The sequence below is a fragment of the Epinephelus lanceolatus genome, chromosome 20, assembly GCF_041903045.1.
Source record: "Epinephelus lanceolatus isolate andai-2023 chromosome 20, ASM4190304v1, whole genome shotgun sequence".
Lineage (NCBI taxonomy): Eukaryota > Metazoa > Chordata > Actinopteri > Perciformes > Serranidae > Epinephelus > Epinephelus lanceolatus.
Genome location: NC_135753.1, coordinates 5,015,354 through 5,040,418, shown reverse-complemented (window position 1 = coordinate 5,040,418; position 25,065 = coordinate 5,015,354). Strand labels below are relative to the sequence as shown.

Sequence of the window (25,065 nt, the reverse complement as noted above, 5' to 3'; positions counted from 1 at the left end):
AGACTGAGCTGCACTTCTTAACTCAATGTGACAAATATCAATGCATTAGAGAAGAATATTTTGCAAAAATAATAAAGATATTCCCAGAGTTCTTGCACTTGAATAACTTAGAGAAACTTCCGGTCCTACTGGGAGAGAGGGAGGACTGTTGTGTACTGGCGGCAAAATATGTAACAGCCTGCCATCAACTAAACATCACACATGATGATTGATAATTGTTTATATATTGATAATTAATCTGTTGTATAAATTCATTTCTTTATGACTTTTACCCTGCCATAGCCACTCATGCTCTCCATGTTTGTTTGTTTGTTTGTTTGTTTTAATAACAATTATTATAGATGTATTGTTATTGTTTATGCTCGTTATATTTGTGTTATATTGTGTTAATATGCTTTGGCAACATTGTTTTGAATGCAGACATGCCAATAAAGCAGCTTGAACTTGAACCTGAGAGAGACAGAGATGCAGGACAGACGGCAATGACAGTAGCTTACAACAACATTAATGAAAGTAATAATATTATAGTTATAGTTCTGGCTACTGTGGTACAATATGTTGAAAGTATGTATTAATATCTGGCAGTATACATGTGTGACAATAGTCATATGTGTATAATAACAGTAGAAGTATGACTAATGACTAATGATGGCAGCAGCAGCAGGAGGCATCTGGCAGGACCACGGCAGCAGCACAACCACACACGTCACGCTATCCAGGCACCGCTGCGACATAAGTTAACCTGAGAGACAGTGTAGCACAAAGACTCCGGAGAAGAAGCCGAGTTAGTGACATCCAGAATGGCCGAGTTAGCAAGATGCAGTAATAGGATACAAGAGAGAGAGAGAGAAGGAGAGAAGGTGCCCGGTGTATTATAGGGGGGTCCTCCGGCAGACTAGGCCTAAGTCAGCCTAACTAGGGGCTGGTACAGGGCAAGCCTGAGCCAGCCCTAACTATAAGCTTTATGGCGATATGGCTAAAAATGTTATTATGATAAAAATGTACAAAGCAGCTGATATTGATACTGCGATAAATGTCAAATCATTATTTCTTTCAAGTTTAAAGGCTGATTTTTGATTCTAAAGTTAAGTGTAACGGTTGATAGTAGTTTAGTTTATTTCAGGACATCCATCATGGTGATCTTGATTGTCTCTCATGCTTTTTGTGAGCATTAAGTTTTAGATATGTTCTGTTCGATAAGCCTCTTGGTGTTAGAGGTGTGGCCTGTCGAACATGTCGCTGTTTTTGGCTGTTTATGAAAGCGACGTCAACCGACCAATTGGGATCAAATTTGATGTGAAGCATTTGCACATAATTTCCAGTTATTGGGCCAATTTCATGTTTCTAGCTCACTCTAGGTCATGGCAATTTTGCATTGCAGCAGAAGACAATGAATAACAATATTAGTAAACTCGCACAAATTCATTAGGGTTCTGCTCCTTTGGGGCTTAAATATAATCATTTTAAATCTAATGCCTCACATTGTACAAACTGAGCAAGAAGATTTGTCATTTCTGGCTACCATCTATGTTTGGATAATGAAAAAGTGTTCAACTTGTCAAACAAGTTAAAAACTCCTTTAATGGAGAAACAGAATTATTTTTTATCCAGATGTTGATACTGTTACAGTATTTATGCAGCACTGATACCGACTTTGTAATAAAAAAAGACACAGAAATCTGACCTTTTACAATATTGCATTTAAAGCAACATTTAGACTGTTAAGCCTATGTATGTAGGTAGAATTTTAAAAATTGTTTTTCTTTTCTGCTTGAAAGCGGACAGGTTCGTGATGGAAGAATTTGGATTCAAAGCCTCAGTATTTCTAAAACTGGCTACAGCCCTGAACCCATATAAGATATAAGACAGTGTATGATTCATACATTCATTTAATATGTAACGGGGGCTGACAACAAAAAGGAATATGTCAATTAAAACATATTATGTGGCTTAATTTCATCATAAGAATGTATGTAGGTATGTACAGTACAGGCCAAAAGTTTGGACACACCTTCTCATTCAATGCGTTTTCTTTATTTTCATGACTATTTACATTGTAGATTCTCACTGAAGGCATCAAAACTATGAATGAACACATGTGGAGTTATGTACTTAACAAAAAAAGGTGAAATAACTGAAAACATGTTTTATATTCTAGTTTCTTCAAAATAGCCACCCTTTGCTCTGATTACTGCTTTGCACACTCTTGGCATTCTCTCCATGAGCTTCAAGAGGTAGTCACCTGAAATGGTTTTCCAACAGTCTTGAAGGAGTTCCCAGAGGTGTTTAGCACTTGTTGGCCCCTTTGCCTTCACTCTGCGGTCCAGCTCACCCCAAACCATCTCGATTGGGTTCAGGTCCGGTGACTGTGGAGGCCAGGTCATCTGCCGCAGCACTCCATCACTCTCCTTCTTGGTCAAATAGCCCTTACACAGCCTGGAGGTGTGTTTGGGGTCATTGTCCTGTTGAAAAATAAATGATCATCCAACTAAACGCAAACCGGATGGGATGGCATGTCGCTGCAGGATGCTGTGGTAGCCATGCTGGTTCAGTGTGCCTTCAATTTTGAATAAATCCCCAACAGTGTCACCAGCAAAACACCCCCACACCATCACACCTCCTCCTCCATGCTTCACAGTGGGAACCAGGCATGTGGAATCCATCCGTTCACCTTTTCTGCGTCTCACAAAGACACAGCGGTTGGAACCAAAGATCTCAAATTTGGACTCATCAGACCAAAGCACAGATTTCCACTGGTCTAATGTCCATTCCTTGTGTTTCTTGGCCCAAACAAATCTCTTCTGCTTGTTGCCTCTCCTTAACAGTGGTTTCCTAGCAGCTATTTGACCATGAAGGCCTGATTCGCGCAGTCTCCTCTTAACAGTTGTTCTAGAGATGGGTCTGCTGCTAGAACTCTGTGTGGCATTCATCTGGTCTCTGATCTGAGCTGCTGTTAACTTGCGATTTCTGAGGCTGATGACTCGGATGAACTTTTCCTCAGAAGCAGAGGTGACTCTTGGTCTTCCTTTCCTGGGTCGGTCCTCATGTGTGCCAGTTTCGTTATAGCACTTGATGGTTTTTGCGACTCCACTTGGGGACACATTTAAAGTTTTTGCAATTTTCCGGACTGACTGACCTTCATTTCTTAAAGTAATGATGGCCACTGGTTTTTCTTTAGTTAGCTGATTGGTTCTTGCCATAATATGAATTTTAACAGTTGTCCAATAGGGCTGTCGGCTGTGTATTAACCTGACTTCTGCACAACACAACTGATGGTCCCAACCCCATTGATAAAGCAAGAAATTCCACTAATTAACCCTGATAAGGCACACCTGTGAAGTGGAAACCATTTCAGGTGACTACCTCTTGAAGCTCATGGAGAGAATGCCAAGAGTGTGCAAAGCAGTAATCAGAGCAAAGGGTGGCTATTTTGAAGAAACTAGAATATAAAACATGTTTTCAGTTATTTCACCTTTTTTTGTTAAGTACATAACTCCACATGTGTTCATTCATAGTTGTGATGCCTTCAGTGAGAATCTACAATGTAAATAGTCATGAAAATAAAGAAAACGCATTGAATGAGAAGGTGTGTCCAAACTTTTGGCCTGTATTGTATGTGCATATGTTGTTATTGTACCGTAATATTCTGTGTATATTCTTAATTCTGAGAATAACTAATAAAAAAGAAAAAGTTTAGAAAACATGGCTCTGTCAACAGAGACAACAACATGTCCTCTGTCCCCTCCCATCCCAACAAACATTTCAGCCATGTTTGTCACAAAGCTTATTTTCTGCAATTAAATCAAAATTCAATGGAAAAGTCCCATAGGCATTTTGATGAGGGAACCAGGGAGATACTAACTTCAGCATCAGCCTACAGAAAAACATTATCCCTGGAGCACTGTATTGGGTCATCTCTTTAGATAAACTAGCAAAACTGGAACCTAAAAGATTTTTTTGAACCAAATCTTTGCCTAAACCCTGAGATTAAACCCACAGGAGACCTCATGCACATCTGTGGCTTCAAACTGAGATGATTTGTGTGTGTGTGTGTGTGTGTGTGTATGTGTGATCATCAGTTTATGAAGATAAACTAAGATACACTTGATACTACAGGTCTAACGCGTAATTTTATGGCATTTTCATGAAAAACTGGCACAGAATACGGCGTAAAAGCTGTGAAAACACTGTTAAAAGCGGCGTTCTCATCCCATTACCCGCTATATGTACCCGTAATTGTGGCAGTATTGGCTTGTCATAGGTGAGCACGCTAGAGCGCAGCTTGGGCCGCGTTTTCCTGACCAAACCCGACCCGAGCCCGGTGCAGTTTGTCACCTGGCATAGTTATTGTTATGGACAATGTGTAAATAACCATCAAAAGACTGCCGTTACGCAAACATGCTGCTCACACAGCAGTGCAGCACAGCACTGTACACACACTCAGTTGGAGCGGAGCCTGTGTTGAGTTCAGGCGTTGTCACGTAAATAACATCTTCCAGCACTTAAATAGGTCAGCAACATGCCAAGTGACTTTTTACTTTTATTATGTTCAATAAAATTGTATTTTCCTAAATCTTGAGACACCTCATATGTAAGCTAGACAGACATTTCACCTGCTCATTACTGTGCACAAATGTACTGTATGTACTTAGTCCTAAAGAGCCCTTCTGGTGCCAGTAGATACATGGAAACATCCCAGCAGATGCTTTCTTCTCCTCTTTCTCCTATCTCTCCTCCTCTCTGTTCTGCTGTCTGTGCTGATCCTCTCTGGATTCTTTCTTCTCCTCTCTGTGCACTCGGTTCTCCTCTTGGTTCTCCGCCCTTTTCTCTCCGTTCTCCTTTCTGTCCTCCCTGTCCACTTGGTTCTCCGCTCTGCCCTATCTCTTCATCTCTGTTCTCCACTCTGATCTCTCTGCTCTCCTGTCTTTCCACACAGTTCTCTGCTCTGTCCTCTCCATTCTCCACTCTGTGCAGTTCCACACTTCTTTCTATCCTCCTCTCTCTTCTGTCCATTCTCATCCTCTGTCCTCATTGTCACGTGGCTTAGGTTTTTTTAAACAAATGAATCTAATGTATTCTGGAGAAAATGTTATCTTTTTGACATCTTTCTTTCCCTCTTCTGTCACTTTCTGACTTGTTTTTTTCTGTAGGGGGGATCAAGGAGCTTGATTAGACCTTATTGATGAGATTATAATGCTTGAGGATAATTTGTAATTAAGGGTTTGAATTATTGCATGTTATTATTATCAAATTCTAAGCTAGCAAGAGTAATGCAACAACAACAAATAAATAGTAGATGACACAAACATGTGTAGTCATGTACTTTTCAAATAAGTGAATAAAGCGCTGCATAATGTAACAACATTATTTGATGTGGTTTAAGGCTTCAAGCCACTGAATAGTGTTCAGATAGACAGAGGGATGCTCTTATTGCCCAGTGCATTATATATCAAATACCCATCTCAATCAAATCTAGTGTACAACATACAGGTGCATCACTATCATTTAGAATATTAAGTTAAATGTTTTTGTCATATATAGTTTCTACACCACCTAACCTCTTGTAACTTTATTGGGTCATGAAACAGCCACCTGCATAACGTTAAATAATGTTACCTTTGGGAGCATGGCACTGACTTAATGAGCTCACATCATGCATGATTGGCCAGTAGCTTTCAACCCATTGAGTCACAGCTAAAGCTTCTAACATTAACGTTACTTAGCAAGAACTTAACTTTTTCTTAAACTTTAATTTATAGTCGGCCGCTTGGTCGTTGCTAAAATAATAATAAAAAAACTGTCATTCACTCACCTCGTCTTTCAGCTAGCAGTATCGTCGTCTTCCTGTCAACTGAATTCGAGTTTTCCGCGTTCCGCCGATACATCAGATAACTTCCTGCGTGTTGTTTCAAAATAAAAGCTGTCTGGTGTGTTAATATGTTTACCATGCTGTTTGGGGCTTCTATTTTTTTCTCTTAGAAATTTTTACTGAGGTCAGGACCTCAGTGACCTCATAGCTGGCTATGGCCATGATACCAAATATTAATAATAGGAAAACATTAATAGTGTATTCTGTATGCCTTCTCACTTGATGTGCATCAAACTTTGCCACTCAGTCCAACTTCTCATTTTCATCAAACAAAAGTAATTCAGGATTTTTGTTATGCATTCTTACAAAGATACACACAGGTTATCATAAAGTAGCCTGTGGGCTAAGGTGGTCACTGAGCTTGCAGAAACGTGTAAAACCACACCCATCCAGGTGAATTGCCACATTTTTAGGGAGTCGCGTCCCCAAACAGACCTGAGCCACATTACCTCCTCTCAAGCGAGTGTGCTGACTGTGCATGCTCTAGTGAGAAAATCTAATCTCTTGTTCCACACTTGAGTCCAATTAGTGGCGTATGCACCTCCAGCTGGTTTGCCAAGAAGAAGAAGTAGAAGATACTCATAACGGTTGCTTGATTTGATGAGAGGTGTGCAAGGAGATCTGCCGTTACCCACATTTCTATCATTTGTATTTAAAGGATTACAAAGACAGCCAATGATACTGGTTTTCCTCTCAGACCTGTGAAGATGAGTGATTTGGAGGAAGAGGAGGGCAGAGCAGAGCCTCCAGTATCCAGCTGTCTGTCGATGAAGAGTGATGAGACCAAAGGAAATCCTCCACTGTTCAGTAATGAACCTGGACCCTCAGACACAAAGTAAGAGACTGTTTTCACTGTAAACTGACCTGAAGTTCACTTCTTTAAAGTCATCTTATAATCAGCGCTACAACACTGTTGTGTTGTAACTTTTATAGTTACATGATATCAGTCACCAGGGGTGTCTCAGTAAAGTTTATTTGGCCCCACATCCATTCAGAGTCCTTGAACATTGGGTATCTGCCCATACCGAGTCCGACCCAGTACTTCTTTTTACTTAAGTGTCAATTAAATATTTATCTTTCACACTGAAATAACATCAAAAGACATCAGATCTGGCACATATTAGGCCCAGACCACATGTACATGGGTACTTTTGAAAATGGGGTTTTCTCTCCTCTGTTTTGTCCGAATGAAAATGCAAAAACACAGTTCAGTGCTCTCAACAACATGCCAAAGCAACAGGCGGCGATATATTCCTAACCCTAAAGCCACACAAAGAAGACGTTGGCCAATCAGACATCTGGAGGAGTTACTCCAAATATTGCCATGGACATACATGTGGCAACTAGCCATCCAAACTGTGTTGAAAAAGTTTTAAATATTAGATCTTGTACTTTTATTTTTAAACATGTTAAAACTCCCATTAGCACGTGAGAGCCAACACTTTTATGACCACGTCCAGGGCTTGAAATTAACTTTTATACATGGTAGCACTGGTGCTCCTAACTTCAAAAAGAGCACCAGCAAAATTTTGGGAGCACCCACCGTAATGTAAGAAGCACCAACAGTGTAATCGATTTTTTTTATTGCAACAAAAAGTCGACATTATACTGTATACATTACATTGTATGTGTATGTGAGTAGGGCATTAACAGAAAAGTCAATTTGTCGACGTGTCGACATCAATGATACAAGTCGACACCCCCCGGGAGGAGTCGACAAATCGTGTGTTTTTTCCCTCTCTCTCTCTCTGTGCTTGTGTACGGAATGCAATCGCTGCCTCTGATTGGCTTACACTGATACTTTATCCTTGACTAAGTGAACATACTCGGGCGTACTATAAGCGGAGCAGACTCCGCGAGGAATGTCCGCAGTCATTCATTAAAGCTGTTACAGCTCATATAGGTTGTGGATGTGTTATTTGACAAGATAGTTGATTTCCCAAAGACTGGCCAATATGGCGAGTCGCTTAAAATGTTGCTGCAGCACAGAATTGTGGGATGACATTGTCACCTTTCCTTTCATAAAGGATGGTCCAGTGTATCCTATGCTAAAGTTGACTATAAAGGAAGCATTGCATCATTGTAATGTATTAATGATCACTTATACTGTGCAATATTCAATATGTGCAATAACCCATACCCATACTGTATACAAAATCCTTATTTAATCCTTATTTATTCTTTTTATAAATATGTATATATAACACCGCAGAACTGTGCACCTTACTCCTCCCTCTGATGCTGGTTCTGATAATCTCCACAGAGACAAGAAGAGGAGTCTTGTTTTTGTGGAGGAGTGGCTATCCTGCTGTGCTTTGTGTCAGGATGTCCTGAGGGATCCAGTCTCTACCAGCTGTGAACACTGGTTCTGCAGACAGTGCATCACCTCATACTGGGACCAGTCTGCTTCATCAGGAGACTCCTCCTGTCCCCAGTGTGTAAAAAGATCCAGAACAAGAGCTAGACTGCAGACAGCCAGTCAGACCAGCACAGTTCAAAGTAAGACTGTACATCTGTCTGATGATGTAATGACATATTTTCATAAAACCCATACAATTTGAAACCCTTTTTTACTTTTCTGTTTTTTCTTATTTTTGTTTTGGTCTTGAAAATCTCCAGATTCTCAAAATTTTTTTCTTTAGGGTCACATTTTTTCTTCTCTTTCAGCAGATGTTTGTCTGCAGGAGGTTTTAGATGAACATAAGATCGTTCTGAAGAGGAGATGTGAATGTGTGACTGAGGGAACTGATGAAACAGGAAGTGGAACCCTCCTCAACAGGATCTACACTGAGCTCTACATCACAGAGGGACAGAGTGAAGAGGTTAATACCCAACATGAGGTTTGGCGGCTTGAGACAGTTTCCAAGATGAAGACCCTTCATGACACTCCAATCAAATGTCACAACATCCTTAAAGCCTTTCCTGACCAACAGGAACACATCAGAGTCATTCTGACCAAAGGCGTTGCTGGCATTGGAAAAACCTTCACAGTGCAGAAGTTCACTCTGGACTGGGCAGAGGGTTTGGAAAACCAAGATGTCAGTCTGGTGATTCTGCTTTCGTTCAGGGAGCTGAACTTGATCAAAGATGAGCAGTACAGTCTTCTCAAGCTGCTCCATGTTTTCCATCCCACATTACAGAAAGTCAAGGCAGAGGACCTCGCTGTCTGTAAAGTTCTGTTCATCTTTGACGGCCTGGATGAAAGCAGACTTTCATTGGATTTCCACAACAATGAGGTTGTGTCTGATGTCACACAGGAGTCATCAGTCAACTTGCTGTTGACAAACCTCATTGAGGGGAATTTGCTTCCCTCAGCTCTAGTCTGGATAACTTCCCGACCTGCAGCGGCCAATCAGATCCCTCCTGCATGTGTTGACAGGGTAACAGAAATATGAGGCTTCACTGATGCCCAGAAGGAGGAGTACTTCAGGAGGAGAGTCAGTGATGAAGAGCTCTCCAGCAGAATCATCTCACACATCAAGACTTCCAGGAGCCTCCATACCATGTGTCTAATCCCAGTCTTCTGCTGGATCACTGCTACAGTTCTGGATCACATGTTGACCACAGAGCAAAGAGGAGAGCTGCCCAAGACCCTGACTGACCTGTACTCACACTTCCTGTTGGTTCAGACAAAGAGGAAGAAGCAGAAGTATGATGAGGGACATGAAACGTGTCCACAGGAGCTGACAGAGGCAGACAGGGACATTCTCCTGAAGCTGGGGAGGCTGGCGTTTGAACAGCTGGAGAAAGGAAACATCATGTTCTACCAGGAAGACCTGGAGCAGTGTGGTCTTGATGTCACAGAGGCCTTGGTGTACTCAGGAGTTTGTACAGAGATCTTCAAAAGAGAGAGTGTGATCTTCCAGAAATCAGTCTACTGCTTTGTTCATCTGAGCGTTCAGGAGTTTCTGGCTGCAGTCTACATGTTCCACTGTTACACCAACAGGAAGACAAAGGTACTTGAGGACTTCTTGGGGAAAGGCTGGATATATAAAAACCGTGACTCATCTCTAGATGTCTTCCAGAGGAGGGTCATGGAGAAATCCCTTGAAAGTAAAAATGGTCATCTGGACCTGTTTGTTCGCTTCCTTCATGGTCTCTCTCTGGAGTCCAACCAGAGATTGTTAGAAGGTCTCCTGGGTCAGACTGACAACTGTACAGAAATCACCCAGAGAGCCACCAACAATCTAAAAAAGAGGAGGACCAAAATCTCTCCTGACAGAAACATCAACATCTTCCACTGTCTGGTGGAGATGAATGACCACTCAATTCATCAGGAGATAAAAGAGTTCCTGAAGTCAGAGAACAGATCAAAGAAGAAACTCTCTGAGATCCACTGCTCAGCTCTGGCCTACATGCTGCAGATGTCAGAGGAGGTTCTGGATGAGTTGGACTTGGACAAGTACAACACATCTGCAGAGGGAAAACTAAGACTGATTCCAGCTGTGAGGAACTGCAGAATGGCTCTGTAAGTCTGGATCTGATTTACATTTTAATTTAGTGTAGAATGGTTCTTTTTAGTTCTATTTTTTATTTTACAATTAAGTGCTAACAGTACAAATGTAAGACAATGTAAAACACGGTGTTAAAGTCAGAAGGGGTAGTAGCGTCACAAAATAATCAGAGATAATTAAATCAGAACAGAACAGAACAAAACAAACAACCAAATCTTTGAAGGGCCAATTTTGCTTCACACCAAAGCACTTGTTTCAAGTGGTGGTGGCTCCTATGGAGCAATTTCAAAATGACTGGACAAACAATTACTCATTTATAGTCTGATTTGTATTATGCCACACCTTTTTTTGTATTTGTAGTGCCCCTAGCAGTCAATTTGAATGGAACTTTCAGGGTATATTTTAGGTACTGGATACATCCTGTAAATTTCATGATGACTAGCCAAACAGTTGTGGATTTAGGTCTATTTACGTGCTGAGCCACACCATTTCGAAGTTAATTGGTCAGTATCTTCAAAACGCAATGAGACTTTAGCAAGCTTCATCTAACTTTTGATAAGCTTGGTCCAGTGATGATACACATAAAATTTGGTACAAATCTGACCTATGGTTTTGGACATGATGTTAAATGTGTGTACTAAAAAAATCAAGATTTCAACAAATCTAGTCAGGTGGACTTTAATGGTTGTTGAAACAGATTTGTGGAGTGAGTATAGATGGATGTCTGTGCCAAGTTTCATGTAGATCTGACCTATGGAATTGGTTTTTGAACAGAAAATCCTACACACTGGTCAGTTGTGAGTGCAAAAAATGTTGATGTTTCAGCTGATTGTGTCTCTAGCTGTCAAGTTAATGAACACAGTTATTCTAATTATTTCTACTAACTTAGATTTGACAGACCTGGTAGAACTAAGGAAGGATTGCAGAGGTTTTAGTCAAGGTTTTATCACAGTAGTGTTTTATCACAACAGAAGTATTCTACTGTTTATAGTGAATGTAGTAAAGTTATTATTAAATGTCAATCTGTTTTCTTGTGAAAGGTGTGGACTGAAAAATATAGTTGTGATGGGGAAATAAAGTTTCCTCTCTCATAGTAAAATATTGTCCTCTTTTTCTTCCCTCTTTCATAGTAAAATTTTGTAATAAATATGTCCTGACAGACTTTCCTACAGTGGACTCTCAGAGACTCACTGTGAAGTTGTGGCCTCAGTTCTGAAGTCCAACCCCTCCCATCTGAGAGTGCTAAACTTGAGTCAGAACTGGGAGCTAAAGGATTCAGGAGTGAAGCTGCTGTCTGGTGGACTGGCGAGTCCACACTGTAAACTGAAGACTCTGAGGTCAGAAACCATTTTTACATCTGTGTTGAAATTGATGAGATGTAAAAGTTGCAGTGACACTAAACTGCATACATAAGGCTGATATTAGGCTTGAGCGGTATTTTCTATACACTTTAGAACTTTCACCAGGGTATACAGTACATGACTGTATTATTGTCCAGCGTTACACTACTCTCCTAGCTTTTTCAATTTAATAAATACATTATTTAAACTCACACAATGATTAGAAAGATAACATACCTACATTTATTTTCCTTATTAAACAGAGAAATACACACCTTCTGAATTCCAGTTTCTCTGTTTCACCTAAGACTAACATTAGCATGATTGCCTTGTTAACCCATCCTAAAATACATTTCATTCAAACTAGACAGAAACAGAATGAAACTCACCAAAACCATCTCAGCTCGTCTTGTTAGTCATCATCATCTAGTAGTCATCACCAGCTCTGGTGTTGTCGATATAAACCCTTAATTCAGGAGTTAGATATGAAAACATTGTTTTTCATTCGAGTTTTGTCTGAGAACAAATCTAAACAACTTGATTTATTTATTTTCAGATATTTTCTGTCTTTCCAAATGTCTGATTATTTGGTATTTAGAGAGATGAAAAATTTGACAAGACAATTTTTATGCCTCTGTGCTGGCGATAGCCGTGGCTGGAGGCATCGTGTTTTCGAGTTGTCCGTCAATCCATCTGTCTGTCTGTCCGTCCCATCCTTGTGAACGAGATATCTCAAGAGCACCTCTAATTTGGCACAAATGTCTACTTGGACTCAATGATAAACGAATTTGATTTTGATGATCAAGGGTCAAGGTCACTGTGACCTTGTCTGTTTCATTCTCAAGAATGCCTAGAGGGACTTTCTTTAAATTTGGCACAAATATTCACTTGGACTCAGTGACGAACTGATTAGATTTTGGTGGGCAGGGGTCAAGGTTAATGTGACCTTGCATCTGTCTCATTCTTGTGAACGTCATATCTCAAGATCACCTTAAGGAGACCAAGTTATCCAGACAGACAAGACCAAGCACTTGTCGGAAGTCCAATGTTTTCACAAGGAAAAAAAATATATAGTTACGTTAAAATTATATATAACAAAGCTTTCATACAGCTTTCACCCACATTATTCTTGGATGGATTACTCGCTAATTATAGGGTTGCACAGAAATGCCACGATGAAAGCGCAGGACCGGAGCTTTCCAATGATGTCAAACACATCATTGTGCTGTCATCCCATCACGCCATAAATACAGAGAGGAAGAGCAACTGAGGAGGGATCCCTCTTCCAGGACAGACAGACGTGCAATAGATGTCGTACAGAACAGATCAACATAATAAATTAACAGTAATCCGTATGACAGAATAAGACAGAAAGAGAGACAGAGAGATGCAGGACAGACAGTAATGACAGTAGCTTACAACAACACTAATGAAAGTAGTAATATTATAATAATAATTACGGCTATTGTGGTACAATATGTTGAAAGTATATTAATATATGATATACGTATGTGCCAATAATCATGTGTATAATAATAGTAGAAGTATGACTAATGGCAGCAGCAGCAGGAGGCATCAGGCAAGTCAAGATCATGTTGAAAAGAAAACGTCCAGAATTTTCTTTACTGCAAACAAAGATATATATTATCTTAGAGGACATCATTGCACTTGGTTGATGATTTTTCTATTATCTTACATGTAAATATTGCATGTTTCTTTCAAATAAACACATTTTTGACTTGTGAATGAGTCAATGGAATTTCTTGCAATAATGAAAAAATACTGGCAATTATGTCCACCTGGCACAAACCACATGTTTTGGACAGCTGTGAAGTGACAGAATGTCCCACCCACCATCATGGTTCTTATATTGCCAGATTCCAGAGAGTCTCCCCTCTTCATATATGGCAGAATATGTCATTTTCCAACTTGTGAGATACATGTAAAAATGTAAGAATTTAGTAACACGGATTAATAATATATATATATTCATTGATATAAAGAATAATATAAAATACAGGCACATAGAAGGACATGTAATCATGGCAAATCTGGATAGCTCAGATTGTCCTAAAAAAAACACGATATAGCATGTGTATGTAGCCTTTATAATGACTGTGATATGAGCTTAAAAGTAAAGGCAGTAAAAACACCCAAAAAGGCCTAGGGCCCATAGGGTTAAGATAAACTTGACTGGTGGGCGGAGGCATACAACCGCAGGACGGTAATTCTAGTTCGGCTTGTGGTCCATCAGTCAGGGAAGATGATGTCAGCACTGATGAGGCTGTAGGGTGTGTAAGGGATATGAATGAGGTTGTTGAAGATCTGATGACAGCAGATGAAAAAAGGCTGCAGACAGTTTGAGCCTCTGTATAAACAGATAGAGAGAGAAAGGTTAGATTAAAAAAAGACAGACATGAATGTAAAGTTCAATAAAGGTGAAGTTATGAACTGTGATGATGTTCATGATATCAGAAGCTGATATGGTTGCTACACCTGCTGTGGTGTGGTGTGCATTAAATCAGAGCTAAGAGTATCTAACAGCAGCCTAACACAGGCCCAAATGTCCCAACAAAGAACCATTCAAGGTCTGTTTGAGGATTTTAGAAAGAAACTGCAGAGGAAAAATGACTGTTGTAATTACTACAAAAAGATGTCAGGTGAGACCAGTCATAGTGTTCGTGATCCAGGCGAACAACAGACTGTATATAGTTTTTAAAGTTTCTGTTCTATAACAAATTAAACTCTATTTAGGAATTATCTAACTTTTATCTTTGAGGAGCGAACTTAGAGTATCTGCAGAGATCTTTTGATCATAAAGTTCAGTAAAGTTTTAGAAGCTGAATAAAGATTAAACTGCACATCAAACTCACAGTTCCTCTGGTTCTGCTGCTCATCTGAACAGGTCAGTGTCAGAGTCTGGGAAATTGTGCAGGGGTTCAGGTAGTCAGGATCAAGACCAGGTCATGGGTAGTAATACTGAAATGCGTAGCTAACATAAAAGACATCTGGTATTGTTCCTGAAAGTCCCTGCCCACGGGGTCAGTGCTGTCATTTTATGAGCACATGCGTCACAGGGCATTTAAACACATAAGGACATAGTCAAGTTGCATATCATTTTGACTTGAAACTAGCGAGCTATTGTAACAAGCTATTATAACCACTTATACCTAAATCACACTGTAATCACACAGTTCCAAACTTTGTAAGCGTACAAAAAAAGTATTCTCTGCCTGAACATGCTACATGCCTGCATTACAGCGCTTCCAATATCTTTCACTACATGATATCCACACAAATAACAAATCAAATGAATCCTGAGAAGCCAACAATTTCAGCAATGTAATCCTGTCACTACAGAACACTGTCACAGCACAGGTTATTGAAGCAGCAAACAAACAAACTTTCCTTTGTAGATATACAACTACAGATTGTGTCTTACCTTTACTGTTTTTGTGGTCTGGCCTGGTCGCATAAAACGCTAGAAATGTGTAATTCAAAGCCTCCAGGGCGTTTTCAGTCTTCTCCAGTCAGCAAACACCATCTCTACTGAGTTAAATTGCCAGAGGATGGGAATAAAGACCACTATTGTATACTTATAGTCACATGTAAGTGACATCAGAAGAGTTTAACAGTTATGTGGGAGACAAGGATGGTGCACAAATGTACCTTAAAAGGCCAATTTTGAATATTTCGCCTAAACATTCCTCTGCTAAAATCTCTCTAAATGTTTTCTGCTTCACTTTGTTGGCACCTGTCTATGCGTAGGTTATGTTCAGATGTTGTGACATAGTTTTCTTTCGGTTATGGGCTGCGGCTGCGTAATTTCAAACTCCTTAAGTTTTAAGTTTTGTGCAGATAAAATCTTTTATTTATTCTGTCTTATTTATTCATTGAATCTGACCCAGTAGTGTCTATACTGATGCTCTGCAGTAAGTCCTGAGCCAGAGGCCAAGCAAAGGAATTGAATTAAGCTGCCAGAGTAAGTAGGGAAATGGGAAGCAGGTAATTGAGTGGGTTGAGCAGGTCTGGAATGAGAAGGGAGTCAGTAATGATGCAATGTAACTAAGCAGAGTGAATAAATGAATCTTGAGTGATCAGAGAGGAGTTGCGACAGTGGACCTCTCCTTTTAATTACATATGCCTACTAAGCTACCATACTCAGTTAGAAGAAGGTCATGTAATAAATAGAATTTAAAAATTTTTTAGTTCTACATGTCTGATTTGATTTCTGTCCTCTGACTTCAGACATGTCTGAGCTCAGCAGCATGTTATTAATCTGTGCTGACATTAATAGGTGTATGAATGTTGAGGTGACATTTAAATGATGTCTGTAGAAGGCTGACATTATGATGGTCCACAATAACACAATGACAAACTCACTCTGCTCGTTTTAGTGAAAAGCTCATTGATTAGGACATCGTAATGTTGAGCTATAAACATTACTATTTGCTGATTATAAGCAGAGATGGGCCGAAGAGGTCTTATATACGCCTGAATTGAGAACATTTTGTACGATAAAATCCATCTATCAGCCAGAGCACTATGTCACTCTTAACCTGACCAGAGCTCAGAGATCTGTCTGCGCCCAGCTGAGATGTGGTATCTTACCTCTGGCAGTGGAAACTGGTCATTTTTATTGTGTTCCAGAAGACGATTGGAAGTGTCAACTATGTGATCTGGGGGTGGTTGAGGATGAAATGCATTTTTTGTTTTACTGTCCATTATACCATGATCTTAGACTTGAATTTTTTTTTGTAAAATTGCGGCCGAATGTCCTGATTTATTTCTTATGTCCGATGAATCAAGACTTTTTGTTTACAAACAAGGTTTTTTATCTAGCTCAATTTATCTTGAACGCCTTCCAATTGCGCAAGAAGACTCTTTATGTTTAAAGGCGTTAAAGACTCTAGTCCTTTTGTCTTCATCGCTGTGGTCAAATGTTTTGAGCCATTTATGTATTATGTCTCCTGTCTTGAACCTGTTTTGTTTTTGTAGTGTCTTATAAGTCCATGTGGGCTGGGCACCTAAATTTGGTGCATGACACTCTTCTGAGAAAATCAATCAATCAATCAATCAATCAATCAATCAATCAGTCAAAAGCTACGCATTTAAAACCTGAACACATCTGATTGGATTATTGATGGATTTTTAGTGTTCATGGTTCATTTATTGTCATACGACAACACAGGATTGCACAACAAAATGCAAATTGTAGTCCCCTTTATGCTAAACAATATGTGTCGCTATATACTTTATATTAATGATAACCATTATGTTTAAAAAATAAAGTATTGATATTGTGTCAATAATAAACATATGATAATATCGTGTAAATAATTCAGTGCTTCTTAAATCATTTCTGTTTCTTTCTGTTATCATTTTGTTTTACTCCCTCAACACCATCTTTTTTACTATCCATAATGGTGTAATTGCTCTTTTTGTACAAATTTTTAAAGATATGGTTATAGATGCTCTCTCTGTCTCCCTACAGTTGTGTTTTGAGTATGATTAATTTGCCAAAAAAGAGACAAAATGCACAGTGCACAAAGTTAAAGATGAATTTCACTTACAGCATTATTATTATTAGGGCCTGAGCATGTTGTGCGAGGACCCTATTGAAATTGAAGGAATTCTTCTTCTTCTTATTCTGACAAATGAATTGCCTTTTTTGGGAGGCAACATACCCCAAAACTCATGAAACTTTGCGTTTATATCAGAACTGGTGAAAAATTTGATATTTAAAGGGTCTCATGGTTGTGACTCAGTAGTGCCACCTACAAAAGTTTGAGCAAACAGCCCCTGAAGCTGGTTTAACCTATGTGTATGAAACTTGGTAGGCTTATGTAACACTCCGAGACATACAAAAAAGCCTCTGGAGGCATGCTCTAAACCCAACAGGAAGTCGGCCATTTTGAATTTACTGTGCAATTTTGGTGCATTTTTGTTCTGTCCCACCCCAATGACTTGAAGAAGAAATCTTATTAGAATCTTGCGTTTTTGTCAATCCGTGTGACCGTGGGATGGCATCAAACTTAGGGGACTCACCATGAAACAGGAAGTAAACAGGAAGTAGCAAGGGTTAAAGCAAGAAAAAATTTGTGCCTGAAATGTGGAGCATGGAAGATTTGTGTGCCTGAAATCTGAAATCTTTTCCGGAGCAGGGGGCTTGGTGTTGCGGTCACAAAATGAAGAAATAGATATGTATGTGTTGCAAAGGAACGTGTTTATTATCAAAACGAACAAAAAGATTATAGCTTTAGTAGTTACTTTTCAGATTAAACTTTTATAGCATAATGAGTTTATAAATAAAGATTAAACTTTCAGTGGTTACCAGACTGTTTGACTTATAGCTCCTACATCTCTTTTTTGCCTTGGTGCTATTTATTTTTAGAAGCTAAATCATTTAGGCTGTTTGCAAAATTGTATCGCGCTTGATGTGAATTAAACAGGCAGTTACGTCAAAATTTTGCCTCTGGGCAAGCATGTCATCATTGAAATGGATGGATGGATAATGTTGTGGTGGTGACCTTTAAAACTTCAGCATAGAGGATTTTTATTGCAACTTTCATTTCTGTCTGGTTTCTGTTACCTTACCTTCAAAATTACCGCTGTCTTACTGGAGCCTCTCCCGCTCGTCTGTGCTCTGTGTCTCAATGTGACATGATGTGAAAGCATGCACAGGCGTCAGTGTTGATTGGCTATCACTTGTGTCGTGTAACCAATCAGAGGGGGCTGTAGGCGGGACATTGTTACAAAGCCCAGTGCAGTGGGGATTGCAGGCAGGGAGGGAGAGGGCTGTATCAGAGCCAAAGGAGCGAGTTTTAAAATACATTTATTTGATCGGTTATTGATGAAAAAACGTCTGATGCTGATTATGGTAAACAGTAGGTGAAGTTTACTTGCACACTGTGCACCTAAATCATTTTCCCGGTTCGCACATATATATATATATCTTTAGGGGCAAATGCGAGTGAAATGCTCGCACTGCAGAGCACTTCCACCTGTGCCGGACAAAAACTTCGCCACGCCGGAAATCCGGCGCTGTGCCGGAGAACTTTAACCCCTGAAGTAGTTTATAACTCTGGCTTACATGGTCCAATCTTCCCCAGATTTCACAGGATTGATGACAGTCCCACCCTGAATACATGTACATATCAATAATTAGTGATAAATATAGCGCTCCCCACTGACAACAGAAAATGTCATGTTTTAGTCTTTGATGGATATCTCCTACAAAATTGACCACATCCACCTCAAACTTAGTCAAAAAAGCCATAAGACCTTGATGATGCTTTATTGGAAACTGTGAGTTTTCGTCAAAGGGTGTCGCTATGGCATGGTACGAATTTTGATGTTGGGCATATCTTTCCAAAACTTCACACATATGATTACAGTCCAGCCCTGAAAACATCGACAGAGGAACTCTGAATCAATGTCATAGCGCCACCTACTGGCAACAGAGAGTCACCTCAGTTCATTCTATGTCCCTCTTCTAGCAGCTTCATCAGAAGCACCTCAAATTTGCTGAAAAAAAGTCCTAAGACCTTGATGATACTCAAAAATGCAGCTCTTGAGTTTTCATCAAACGCTGTCACCGTGGTGCCGCCTTATTCGCCATAAAACACAAAGTTGTTTTTAAGGGGCAAGGGATGCTTGAAAACTCACCAAACTTGGCATACACATCAAATTTGTGTTGTCCGATGTGATTTTTGTGCTTTGATATGCCAAGATGATTAATGAATATGTCAATGAAGCAGTCCCTGAAGCTGATTTGATTTGCATGTATGAAACTTGGTAGGCATCTGTAATGGTCTAAGATGTACAAAAAAGCCTCTTGGAGCCATGCTCAAAACCCAACAGGAAGCCCGCCATTTCGAATTTACTTGTGCCACTTTTGTGCATTTTGGCCATTTCTACGGCTTGTAAATAAACGAACTTGTCCTCGAGCTTTTATCCGATCGACTTCAAACCTTGGTCTGGCCCAGCCCAAGACCTTGAAGAAGAAAACTTATTAGGAGCTTGAGATTTCGTCAAACTGTTTGACCGTGGCAAGGCGTTTAACTTCCATGTGTCACCAAAAACAGGAAGTGGTTTGTAATTTCAGCATTCATGGTCCAATCTTCTCCAAACTTGATGAGGATTGATGACAGTCACGCCCGGAACAGATCTGTATGTCAATATTCAGTGACGAGTACAGCGCCACCTAGCGGTGACAGCGAGTACGTCTTTTCAGACACTCATTTTTTGATTTACCTGACATTGACATGCTGTGGTTTACATCTCATTAGTTCTGGCGTCCTGCCAGCAGTTGCGTGAAGGTGTGAGGGCCCGTTCATCGCTGCTTGCAGCTTTAATTATTATTATTATTATTATTATTATTATTATTATTATCATTATTATTGTTGTTGTTGTTATTATTGTCATTGTTTAAGCCCGAGCACCACGCGGTGCGAAGACCCTATTGAAATGTAAGGAATTCTTCTTCTTCTTCTTCTTCTTCTTCCATGAAATAAATTGCCTTTTTGGGAGGCTTAATATACCTGAAAACTCATGAAACTTTGCACATATATCAGAACTGCTGAAAATTTTGATATTTTAAGGGTCTCTCTTGGGTGCAAAAAATTGCTCAATAGCGGCCCCTACAAAATTTCAGTGCAACAGCCCTGAAGCTACTTTAACTTACATGTACAAAACTTGGTAGGCAAATGTTACGTCCCAAGACATACAAAAAAGCCTTTTGGAGCCATACTCTCCATAGTTTTTGTGCATTTTTGACCATTTCCAGGGGTTCTACTCTAACAAACCAGTCCTAGAGGTTTTATCTGATTGACTTCAAACCTTGGTCTGTCATACAAAAAGACCTTGAAGAAGAAAAGTTATTACAAGCTTGAGTTTTCGTCAATCTGTGTGACGGTGGCAAGGCGTCAAACTTAGGTGTGCCGCCATGAAACAGGAAGTGGGTTATAACTCCAGCATGCATGGTCCAGTCTTCCCCAAACTTTACAGCATTGATGACAGTTCTGCCCAGAACACATCTATATGTCAATAATCACTGCTAGTCATAGCGCCCCCTACTGGAGACAGAAAATGACATGTTTTATACTTTGATGTATATGTGCTACAAAGTTGACCAGATCCACCACTTCGTCAAAAAGCCATAAGTCCTTGATGATGCTTTTTTGTGGAAACTGAGTTTTCATCAAAGGGCGCTGTCATAAGGGGGGAGTTCGATGTTTTGCCATAACACAACAATTGCCTTTAACTTAAGTGTACTTGGTTCAATCTGCCTGAAACTTCACACGCTCCTTAATAGTCTAGGCCCAGACAAGTGATGTAAGTTTCGTCAATGGGCATGACAAAATGGTTCGGCCACGCTTTTTAAAGAGCAGCCCCCGTGGCATTTTTCACCAACATGCACATGTATCATGCCCAGAGGCACAGAAAAGTCTCTTGGACCCATTGCCCTAACCTAAAAGGAAGTCGGCCATTTTGAATTCCGTGGTCATTTTTGGCATTTCCCACGTGTTGTGTTTTAACGAACTTGTCCTACAGATTTAATCAGATTGGCTTCAAACTTTGTTTGTGTGAGCATTACTACTTTGTGATCAAAAGTTATTACAAGATCTACTTCATGCTGAAAGGCACACCCACTGCGGAGGGTTAAATTTTGATGTCTCGCCATGAAACACGAAATTGCTATAAATTTGGAGTAAATAGTCCGATCTCCACCAAACTTCACGATTCATATAAGCCCCACCCTGAACAAATTTATATGACAATATTCTGTGATAGTCATAGCACCACCTAGTGACGACAGGAAGTACGTCTTATCAGACACTTATCTTGAATCTGGAATCACCTGAAATTTAAATGCTGTGGTCTATATTTGATGTACAAAAACATGACATATCATTAGTGTTTTCTCCAGCGCCCTCTGGTGGAGAGAGGAAATGGTACGAAATGTGAAATAGGCCATTGCAGTGCCCACACTTTATTGAGGATATGCCATCTCACGCCTGCGTGCGGTGTCTGATTTTGACAGAAATTAACTGTCGCGTCAGTCCTCCCAACACCCCCGAGTTGCTCGAAGGTGCGAGGGACCGTTCATCACTGCTTGCAAATTTTCTACAGATATTGTTATTATGAACTTTTATGGCCATGATAATTGTGTAGAAAAAATTCTGATATCATGCTGATTCTTTTGTATGGCGAACAGGCTGTTGCTCAGGTTGGTATTGTATTTTAATGCTTTGGGCTCCATGTAGATTTACATAATTACCTATATACATAATTTATTTTTTATTTAGATTGAGGGCCTGCAGTTTGTCAGAGATCAGCTGTGTTTCTCTGGCCTCAGCTCTGAAGTCCAACCCCTTCCATCTGAGAGTACTGGAACTCAGTGAGAACCAGCTGCAGGATTCAGGACTGAGGCTGCTGTCTGGTGGGCTGGAGAGTCCACACTGTAGACTGAAAACTCTGGGGTCAGAAACCATTTTTTACATCTGTGCTGAAATTAATAGGATGTTAAAGTTGTGATGACACTAAACTGCATACATAAGACTGATATTAGGCTTGAGCGGTATCTATTTTTTTTATACAGTTTAGACCCTTTACCAGGGTATACAGTGTATGACCATATTAGTGTCTAGTGTTATAACCCCCCCCAACGGTGAGTTCGCCACATGTAATAAGCTCTCTTAGGTTTTTTAATCTAATAAATACATAATTACACTCACAAAATGATTAGAAAGATAACATTCTTACATTTATTTTCCTTATGATACAGAGTAATATAATACCTAAATTCAAGTTTCTCTGTTTCACCGAACAAGACTAACATTAGCATAATTATCTTGTTAACTCATCCTTAAACACACTGCAGTCAAATTAGACAGAAACAAAATTAAACTCACCAAAACCATCTCAGTTCGTCTTGTTAGTCATCTATCATCATCTAGTAATCACAGCTCTGGTTTGGTTGAAATAAACCCTTAATTCACCACCCCCCACCACTCTGAGTCATGGTGTCATGACAGCTCAGCTGCCTGTGCCTCCAGTAAAGACCGGAGTTGTGCACTACATACAATGAGTTCATTGGAGAGAGGAGAGCTTGTATCTTTAATGGTATCAAAAATCATACTGTCTGGATTTCTAAATACCCTGGTATGCCATCATACTGTTATACTGCTCAAATCTATCTGATATACTCATCCACACTGATCTGTATCTGACACTGTATCTTTATATGCTAAAGTCTATTTTCTTCTTCAGTTGTTTAGTGGTATTTCAACTATCCTTTCAACATTGTTATTAAGCTATATAATGCTTATAGTGACTGAATGATTTAAACTAAAGATGCTTTGATTTTATGACTTTTGCATCTTTGAAAATTAAATAAAAACTTTCTTCAGCTCTGAACACATTACTTTGAACACTGAAGAAGCTGGAGCATTGCCCTCTAAAAATGTATTCTTTATTCAGATTGAATCGCTGCTGGTTGTCAGAGATCGGCTGTGTTTCTCTGGCCTCAGCTCTGAAGTCCAACCCCTCCCATCTGACAGAGTTGGACCTGTGTGAAAACAAGCTGCAGGATTCAGGAGTGAAGCTGCTGTGCAATTATCTGGAGAGTCCACACTGTAGACTGGAGACTCTGAGGTCAGTTCACTGACTCTCTGATGCTACTCTAGAGCTGACATTGTAGAAATATTTCATTGATCTCAGTGTTTTTACAAATAATGTTTATTAATTGATATTGATCCTTCAGCATGTCAGCATTTTATGTATGTTGTCTGGGTTGCCAACCAGGAGGTATCCTGATGAAAAGTTGTCTGATCACATACAGTCACCCAATAGAAAGGATGTGTGCCTTAAATAGCGTAGCTCTGTTTTTTTTGTCCAAGGGACTAAGTTGCCTCGACTTAATGCACTCCACTGCAGTTTGCAGAACTATCTTGGGCCTTTATCTTGGGCTTCTAGTTCAGAATCAGAATCAGAATCAGCTTAATTCGCCAAGTACGTGTGTAGATACAAGGAATTTGACTCCGGTAGACTTGCTCTCAACATACCAGAAATGACATAAGTACGCAAATTTAGGCAAGAAATGGAATATACAGAATATACAATATACAAAAAATATACAACTACACATCAAATATATAAAAAACATAAAAAATTATAAAAGAAATAGTTTAAAAAATATATTTACAATATACAAGGATGCAGTGTTGTTGACCTGGCACTCTGTGACTGTTTAGGAGTTAATCAGAGCGACAGCCTGGGGGAAGAAACTGTCTTTGTGACGGGTGGTTTTGACGAACAGTGCTCTGTAGCGCCTACCAAAGGGGAGGAGTTTAAACAGATTGTGTCCGGGGTGTGAGGGGTCTACAGTGATGTTTCCTGCCCATTTCCTGACCCTTGACCTGTACAGGTCCTCGATGGAGGGAAGCTCAGTCCCAATAATCCTCTCTGCACACCTGATTGTCCTTTTCAGTCTGTTCCTGTCCAGTTTGGTGGCAGATCCAAACCAGACGGTGATAGATGTGCAGAGAACAGACTGGATTATGGCTGTGTAGAAAATGATTAGCAGTTCCTGAGGCAATGAAAGCCTTCATTATGAGATTCCTCTTCAGATATATTGTATATGTGATGGCACTGTTGGTTCTCTCACTCCATAGTTGTTGGGTAGCAAGGTTTTAGTTGTGCAGTATTCATAACACAGAAATCCTATTCAGAAGTACCAAGGACAATTTCATAGTTCAGTAGACTAACTTGTCAAACTAACGTGACTACTGCTAAGTGGTTCTCACCTCTGTAGTAGTGATGAAGTGCTTTGAACAACTGGTTAAGAATTAAATCAAACCTGATTACATCTGCTCCTCACTAACTAGCACATGGACCCACTACAGTTTGCCTACCATCCCAACCAGTCCACAGAAGACACCATAGCAGACATCCTCCACACCACCCTATCTCACCTGGAAAAGAAAGGGAGCTACGTGAGATAGCTGTTCATTGATTACAATTCAGTGTTTAACACCATAGTTCCCTACAGGCTGGTCCCAAAGTTGAAGGAGCCTGAATTAAACGCCTCACTGTGTTTCCTGATAAGCCGGCACCAGGTGATGAGAGAGGACAGACACACCTCTTCTGCCCTCATCCTTAACACCGGAGCACACCAAGGCTGTGTTTATATCCCCCTGCTGTACTCCCTGTACACACACAACCGTGTAGCCACTTCAGACTCCAACACCATCATCATCAAGTTTGCTAACGATACAGCTGTGATGGGCCTGATCACAGATAACAATGAAAAGGCCTATCTTAAAAAAGCAGAGGACCTGACCTGCTGAGATCAGAACAACAACCTACTCTTGAATGTTAGCAAAACTAAGGAGAGGAC

The 25,065-nt window shown here is 39.9% G+C and overlaps 1 pseudogene across 1 annotated transcript in view; it reads left to right on the top strand.

Moving 5' to 3' along the window:
- Positions 1–25,065, top strand: part of LOC117264752 (protein NLRC3-like) — a 54,426-nt pseudogene that overhangs the window by 7,185 nt on the left and 22,176 nt on the right. Inside the window, exons 2-7 of the transcript XR_013488297.1 lie at positions 6,567–6,704; positions 8,133–8,368; positions 8,537–10,337; positions 11,484–11,660; positions 21,974–22,147; positions 23,148–23,321. The product of XR_013488297.1 is annotated as a protein NLRC3-like (transcript). The remainder of the gene's footprint in view (positions 1–6,566; positions 6,705–8,132; positions 8,369–8,536; positions 10,338–11,483; positions 11,661–21,973; positions 22,148–23,147; positions 23,322–25,065) is intronic.